Raw genomic sequence first — 9,243 nt, forward strand, 5'->3', positions numbered from 1 at the left:
TCTTAACTTAACTTTATAATTTTTTCATTATGAAACATTTTAATTAAATCCAAAGTTGTTGGTTTATCAACATCAGTATAAAGCCAATCTTTTATTGTAAATACCTCATTCTTATGTTGTAGAACATATTTATTAAAATACCGAATACCCTTTTCTTGAAGGTATGCTTGGACACAGAAATGATAATTTTTTTTGAAGCCTTCTTGCTGTCATTTATGTATTAGAAATCTATGACAGAATAATATTATGACAGGAAACACCTCCCCATCTTGCCACAGTTAAATAATTTTGTATTTCCTTACTTATCATATATATAATCCTGTTTTTTTTCTGTTTTCTTGATATAAACTAGGGCAAAACCATTATTATATTTACCCTTATTAAATTCTTTTATTTGTTGTTTACTAATCGTGCTTCCACAAAACTCATTCTCTATACCAAGTGGATAATATTCTTCCTTAAGAGACTTATTTAATTGTTCCAGGTCTTCTCGGTCAATTTTAAATGACCAATTATACCCTAAATCATTCATATCATACCACCATCGTTCTATTCTCATACAAACGATATGGCCTTCTTCATAAAAAATGTATTTTAACTGGAACTGTGAATTCTGTATGACCTGGAGATAAAATCGACACTTCTGTATCTTTGGAATACACGGCCGTTTTATTGAAGGATATATATATTGTGATAAATCGCTTAATCTTGCCAAGTCATTCGCTCTCAGTCAGGCTTGGATAGTTTATTAATTTATAAGCATTTTTCATTTTAATATTTTTTGATATACTATATTTATGTCGTTCAGCCTGTGCCTTTGTGTAATAATTTGATAAATCAATATCCAGTTCTTGGGATACAACAAATATCGAACCATCTTTACCAACATGTCATTTATATTAGATTAAAAATAACGTCATTAAAAAATGTATTTTTGTTGAGTTGAAATAACAAGTATAGACATAATTGACCACAACACTTGGAATTTAATTCTTGGACTTGAAATGTTTGATAAACACCATTTTGTAAGAATTTTATGACTTCAACAGGTGGTGGAAGACCAAAACTATCAAAATAATATTTGTCTCGACAATTGAAAATACAAACCCAATGAGAACCGTTCCCATTATTATCTTCTAAGTTCATAATAATATTTTTTGTATGTTTAGACACGTTTGTTAATTCATCTCTCATACAAATAACCACATTATGAATTTTTAATTTCTTACAATATTTGACAAGTTGTAAATTTGCTGTTGTATTCTTTCCAAATTCTTTAAAGCACTCATCAATGCTCATTTATTTATTAGAAAGATATAATCCATCAGCCATTTTACTTAATTTTACACCTGCTTGTGTGATAGAAGAAAGCATATATCCAACTAACAATCTCGCTTTATCAGGCAGTCTTTCAAGTTTTTCAGCAAAATCTACAATTACACCGCTTCCTCTAATTTGTTTCTCCAACTCTTTGTTATGTCTTTCCAATTATTTCGAGCACGGAGTTGAGCCTTCCTTTCGTTGGCAGTTTTCATCGCTGTAGAAATACCACCCGTCAATGCTCCAACCACACTTAAACCAGCAAATAAAGGAATAAGAAATGGGAGAAATCCTCCACTCGTCTCTCTTATTGAATATTTTTTCAACATTGGTTTTGTCTTTTTAGTTTAAAGTGAGTCAGTATCGTTCAATATTTTATCCTGTTCTCTTGTGAGCAAAACATCAATTCTTACTGCTCGTTTTCTCTGAATTGTATTAATGTTAATCATACAAGGCTTTTGATTTTGAATACAAGATGATAGTTTATGAAGATGGATTTGATTAACATATACTGCAGTTGGTACTTTACCAATCATTTATTTAACAAAAATTATGTGAGACTAATCAGAACACCATTATCTCTATGAATCTGTAATTCCGTTTCTTCCAAAAGCAAACAATATGTATCAACTCCTTCACTCTCTCCTCTTTCAATGTATAAGGAAGTATCCACTCGATTCGACTTTATAGTTTCCTTTTGAGCACTCAGGTGAAACGCATAGATTGTATACAAACTTTTAAATGCTGTCATATCCAAAATAGGTTCTTTATTTCCATTACTTTCACACACCTTTTGGTAAGACTTGTATGCTTCAGGAAAATCATTTTTTTCCCAATTAATTTCCAATCTATCTCGTGGATAAAATGTTCCATCGAGAGAAACAAGAAGTTATTTCACCTTAGCATTATCACTCAATGCATTATTATTATCTGTAGCAGTATCACCATCTGCTTTTTCAAAAATGTTCCACAGACATCGTGGCTTTCCTTCCAGAACACCCAAATTCCACGTGTAAGTGGTTTGGTTTAGTTTAACGTGTTGACATCTTCTTTAGAGGTATGATATACTGAGTGATTTATTTGAGTTAAGTCTTCTGTTCAACAACTCTTCTGTTTTAAGATTAGGAGTAGAGTCACTAATATACCAACTCATTTCATCAATTACAAATTTATTCTGGTCAACAAAAGCACTTGCAACACCAAAAAGTAATCTATTTTCATTATCATTCCTTTGTAGTTGAAATCTAATTTTAAGACCATACGGAACTTCATCACGATCACAAAATCCAAATATACCTTTAAGAGGAACTGCCACAGTAAAACTATTTACTGCTTTTGTATCATCATTGTACATTCCTTTCCTTTGACTATATAAAGGGTCTGCATTTGTTCCCATTGGCATATCAGGAATAAAACCTTCGTCAGCCCCCTTTCCCATTCTATCACTGAATCAATATTGTGTAAATTTCATCATTTCAGAAACAGCAGAGACATAATGAACAGCTTCAACTTCTTTTGTTCCAATATACAAACAAACACTATCAAACATTTTCCAGAGGAAATCATTGACGAGTGTAGCGTCTGTGTTATTCCCAGCCTTAGTGAATGCAAATTAACACAACAAGAAACGTTCGGATAGATTCAAATAAGTTTGTTGATTATTTATTTCAAAACTTTTTGTACCATTTGCATTCCAGTGTGTTCCAGTTATTGCATTTACCTTGAAGTAATCTTCTTTTTTAGTTGAGTTTGAGATGACAATGGTATCATCCAAATCAAAAATACTATCAATTGCTTCCATACTTGTATTTATTTTGGAAAAAAGATGTTAAAACTTTTGAAACCCTGAGCCAAGTATTTGAATTATTTTGTGCCGTTCTTGTGGAGACAACTGAGTTTTGCCTTTCTTAATTTCTTTTATTGCTTGTAATTTATAAGATTCCTTTTTGGCATCTTTTATACTCTTTACAGCACCCGATACATTTCCCACAGCAGAAGCAGTTGAACCAATTAGATCTTTATGTTTAAGAATAGTTGAACCAATACCCATTAGAGTATCAATTATCCCATCTCCTCTAAATTGATGTCCAACACCCCTTTGTCTCTTCGGTTTATAGTATCCTCTACCAAGATATGTACCTTCACCCTTGTAGTATGGGGAAAGGAACATCCCATCCCCTGTAATTATTTTATATTTTCCCAACTCGTGTTTTCTCAGAATAACCATCGTATTTATTTATTGGAAAACTTCACGTAGGTGAATTCGAATGGATATAACTTCTCCATTAAAATAAATCATTCGATTATCTTGGTCAGTTATCCTAAAATTTACTCTGTATATGGTTTTTCCTGACACAGGGAGATAAACCAGATTTTTGGGTTCCATATTGAATTTATAACCAATTGGGGTTGAGTATGCGCTGAATGAAAATATTGTATTTGTTCTTATTCCATCATTATAAGCACCATCAATCAAATCACAGTGAATTAATACCCAATTTATTCCTGAGGATATTTGAATAACATTATCACTGTAAAACATCCCATTACTTTCAATCTTTTTTGAGGAGAAACCCAATAACTCTCTAAATTAATTATCAATTGTGAAATCAATCTTGCAGTTATTTTTAAGTTTAATGATTGATTTTGAAGTGTGTTTTTCATTATCTATGACAATATTTTTTGGATCATCACCCTGTTCTTTCATAAGACGAATAATTTCGGAAGATATTTGGGAAATCTCATATGCTCCAGGTGAAACTTTTCTCGTTTTGTATCCACTTCCCGGATTATAACTAAACTTGTCATTTTTCTCAGTAATATTAAATAAGGTATTATAACTTTCCATGGACAATAAAGATGCCTCATATTCTGTTGTTGTGTCAAGTTGTAGTGGGTATGGGAATGAAGATGTTTGGTTGCTTGTTCTGAAGTTGAAACTTAGGACTGTGCTTCTCATCTTATTTAATATGAGATAATTGACTGTATATTGATATTTATTGATTATTTTCATGTTCATCAACTGGCCTAAAATGGCTGATGCTTCATTAAAACAATTGTTATTTCCAGCCTTCTTACTACGTAACAACAATAACAGTCTCTTAACTAATTGCTATGGGTCATTTGGAAGAAAACTAACACCTGAACCAAGCCTACTTAAAGCCCGAATAATGTGTTTCTCATTCTCATTCTTGCTACGTTTACCAGAAAGACTAACCCTATAATTAAGAGTGTCCAGCAGATCAATATATACTCTATCATCATTATTTTTCTTATCCAATGGTTTATCAAAATACTTTTATTCATCCCTCACAGTTGAAGCATGTCTTCCATCTTTTGTGAGAAGAAACATTAATCTAGGATTTAGTTTAACAGGGGGTTGAGCAGACCCCAAGAACCTTAATTCATCATTAAATATCAATACCTTTTCTTGAACAAGATGAAATATTGCTGGTTGTTCTGTTGGAATGAGTCCTGCTTTGGTTTTTCATTCCGCTGAATATTCATTGTTTTGAAGAGCATTCACAATATAATCAGGGGGTTGAGTAATCTCTTCCAGTTGTTGAAATAATCCTTCATCATCACATTGTAATTCTCCTATACTCTCTAATTCTTCCTTCGTCATTTGATTGAAATATTTTAACATTTGAAGTTTTTTTGGAGTATATTCTATTGTGCGCACTGTGGAAACATCTATAATTTTTTTCTTGGGAAGTTTTTAAAAGTGGTTTAAAAAATTTGTCATGTTTTCTTTCAAATGCTTCTTCACCCGTTAGTTTCTGTCTGCATTTCTTCTTTTTGTCTTCCTGTTGTTTTACAACTTTTGAAACCAACTCTTGATAAACCTTAAAGGTTCTTGCTCTTTCTTTCGCATCCATTTATTTATTGGAAAACATCATTTAATGAATTGTAAAGATCAACAGGGAAATTTTCCTTTTCCTCATCATCCAAGTAGATGTGTTCAAATGAATCCTTTTCTTTAAATATTTCATCAAATTCTTTATTTACATTAATACGAGTTGTAATTTCTTCTTCGCTAATACTTGCATCTCTGCTTTTCATTCATCTGCGTTGAGTTTCTTCATCAACATCAAAACTGAATGATAAAATCTTAACCCCACTCAGACGTATAAATAATTTGTCTCATCCTTCATGATTAGTTTCTAATATCCCAAGACCACCAGATTTTAGTTTCTTTAACTCACTCTGACAATGTGAATATTTTGTTGTACCAAGAGAAACCTCCTCAAATATTTGACCTTCAGCCCTCAATCGCATATGCATGTATAGTGATAATCTTCACCTTTTACTTCTCCAGGTCTTATTGCTCTAGTTGTTGATGACACAATGCGTATCACGGGGTGTTTTTAAAGTAAATTTACAATATTCTCGTTTGTACTATACAAGAACCTTGATTGATGAAAGTTTTTTCCTGAAGCAGATTTACCCACAAGATTTATAATAATAGTTTATAATAAATAATAGATTTATAATAACATGTATATGAGTATACATGTTATATATATATATATATATATATATATATATATATATATATATATATATATATATATATATATATATATATATAAATATATATAAAAAAAAACCAAGTCGAAAACACCAGGGGGTTGACTCAGCCTGCCATCCTTCTGAGGTCGGCGAAATGAGCACCAGTTGTACTGGGCCCGGTGTATGCCCCGGTTAGAATAGGTGTACCATATCCCTGTGTGTCGTAAGAGGCGACCAGGGTTGCGTCAGGAAGGGCATCCGCCGTAAAAACCTATGCCAAATCATTATGCGGACAACAAAACGAATTTCCATACCGGATCGGTCGAGGCCCGGGTTACCAACGACCGCCACCGGTACCGGTGGTCAGCAGGGTACCAGTGGAAATTGTGCTACTGCTGGGCGAAGGAGGAGAAGGAGACGGGGAAGGCGAGTCCGGAGGCAGTGGGAGAGGGGCAAGGGTAGAAGTGTGGAGGTGAGAGTTGGAACTCTGAATGTTGGGACGATGACTGGCAAAGGGCGAGAGTTGGCTGATATGATGGAGAGAAGAAAGGTGGACATACTGTGTGTACAAGAGACCAAGTGGATGGGGAGTAAGGCGAGGAGCATTGGAGGTGGTTTCAAACTGTTCTACCATGGTGTGGATGGGAGGAGAAATGGTGTCGGGATAATCCTGAAGGAAGATCATGTCAAGAGGGTATTGGAGGTGAGGAGGGTGTCTGACCGAGTGATGAGTGTGAAGTTGGAAATTGAAGGGGTGATGATGAATGTCATCAGTGCATATGCCCCACATATGGGGTGTGAGATGGAATATAAAGAAGATTTCTGGAGTGAGTTAGATGAAGTGGTGGAGAGTGTATCCAAGGATGAAAGAGTGGTGATTGGAGCAGATTTCAATGGACATGTTGGGGAAGGGAATAAAGAGGATGAGGAGGTGATGGGGGGGTACGGTCTCGACAAGAGAAATGTGGAAGGGCAAATGGTGGTAGAGTTTGCAAAAAGAATGGAAATGGCAGTGGTAAACACGTATTTCAAGAAGAAGGAGGAACACAGGGTGACATACAAGAGTGGAGGAAAGTGCACACAGGTGGATTACATCTTAAGTAGGAGATGCAACCTGAAAGAGATTAGTGACTGTAAGGTTGTGGCAGGGGAGAGTGTAGCTCGACAGCATCGATTGGTGGTCTGTAGGATGACTTTAGAGGTGAGGTTGAGGAATAGAGTGAGGGCTGAACCAAAGACCAGATGGTGGAAGCTGAAGGAGGAAGACTGTTGCGTGAAATTTAGGGAGGAGGTGAGACAGGCGTTGGATGGTGGTAAAGATGGGTGGGATGATTGGGCAACGACAGCAGAAGTTGTGAGGGAGATAGCTAGGAAGGTACTTGGTGTGACATCTGGACAGAGGAAGGAAGATAAGGAGACTTGGTGGTGGAATGAGGAAGTACAGGAAAGTATAAGGAAGAAGGGGTTGGCGAAAAAGAAGTGGGATAGTCAGAGAGATGAAGAAAGTCGGCAGGAGTACAAGGAGTGGCGTCGAAAAGCAAAAAGAGAGGTGGCAAAGGCCAAGGAAAAGGCATATGACGAGCTGTATGAGAAGTTGGATACAAAAGAAGGGGAAAAGGATTTATACCGATTGGCAAGACAGAGGGACCGAGCTGGGAAGGATGTGCTGCAGGTTAGGGTGATAAAGGACGCAAATGGGAATGTGCTGACGAGCGAGGAGAGTGTGTTGAGAAGGTGGATGGAGTACTTTGAGGAGCTGATGAATGAAGAAAATGAGAGAGAGAAGGTTGGAAGAGGTGGAGATAGTGAATCTGGAAGTGGGGTGGATCAGTAAGGATGAAGTGAGGACTGCTATGAAGAAGATGAAAAGTGGAAAGGCGGTTGGCCCAGATGGTATACCAGTGGAGGCATGGAAGTGCTTAGGAGAGATGGCAGTGGGGTTGTTAACCAGATTGTTTAATAAAGTCTTGGAAAGTGAGAGGATGCCGGAGGAGTGGAGATTAAGTGTACTGGTTCCGATTTTCAAGAATAAGGGTGATGTGCAGAGCTGTGGAAATTACAGAGGGATAAAGTTGTTAAGCCACACCATGAAGTTGTGGGAAAGAGTAGTGGAAGCTCGGTTGAGAGGAGAGGTGACGATCTGTGAGCAGCAATATGGGTTTATGCCAGGAAAGAGCACCACTGATGCGATGTTTGCTTTGAGAATGTTGATGGAGAAGTATAGGGAAGGCCAGAAAGAGTTACATTGTGTGTTTGTGGATTTAGAGAAAGCTTACGATAGGGTGCCAAGAGAGGAGTTGTGGTATTGTATGAGGAAGTCGGGAGTGTTGGAGAAGTATGTGAGGATCGTGCAGGATATGTATGAGGACAGTGTGACAGCGGTGAGGTGTGCGGTAGGAATGACGGACCGGTTTAAGGTTAAAGTGGGATTGCACCAAGGATCGACTCTGAGCCCTTTCCTGTTTGCAATGGTGATGGACAGGTTGACGGACGAGATCAGACTGGAGTCTCCATGGACCATGATGTTCGCGGATGACATCATGATCTGTAGGGAGAGTAGAGAGCAGGCTGAATCGAGCCTTGAGAGGTGGAGGTACGCACTGGAGAGAAGGGGAATGTTAGTCAGTAGGAGTAAGACGGAGTACATGTGCGTAAATGAGAGGGAGGGTGGTGGTATGGTGCAGTTGCAAGGAGTTGAGGTGGGGAAGGTGGATTGGTTTAAATACTTGGGATCAACTGTCCAAAGTAACGGAGAGTGTGGGAGAGAAGTGAAAAAGAGAGTGCAGGCAGGATGGAGTGGGTGGAGAAGAGTTGCAGGAGTGATTTGTGACAGAAGGGTAGCTGCAAGAGTGAAGGGGAAAGTATACAAGACGGTAGTGAGACCAGCTATGTTGTATGGTTTGGAGGCGGTGGCGCTAACAAAAAGACAGGAAGCAGAGCTGGAGGTGGCAGAGTTAAAGATGCTGCGATTCTCGTTGGGAGTGACGAGGATGGATAGGATAAGAAATGAGTGTATTAGAGGGACAGCGCAGGTAGTACGGTTTGGAGACAAAGTGAGAGAGGCGAGATTGAGATGGTTTGGACATGTGCACAGGAGGGAAACGGAGTATATCAGGAGAAGGATGTTGAAGATGGAGCCGCCAGGCAGGAGGAGAAGAGGAAGGCCAAAGAAGAGGTTCATGGATGCGGTGAGGGCGGACATGCGGGTGGTTGGAGTGTCAATGGAAGATGTGGAGGATAGAGCAAAATGGAGACGGTTGGTCCGCTGTGGCGACCCCTAACGGGAGCAAGCCGAAAGAGGAAGAAGAAGAAGATATATATATGTATGTATATATATATATATATATATATATATATGTATATATATATATATATATATATATATATATATATATATGTATGTATATATAT

This window comes from Eptatretus burgeri, chromosome 4 (assembly GCF_056783735.1).
Source record: "Eptatretus burgeri isolate ZD-2024b chromosome 4, Ebu_testis_v1, whole genome shotgun sequence".
Lineage (NCBI taxonomy): Eukaryota > Metazoa > Chordata > Myxini > Myxiniformes > Myxinidae > Eptatretus > Eptatretus burgeri.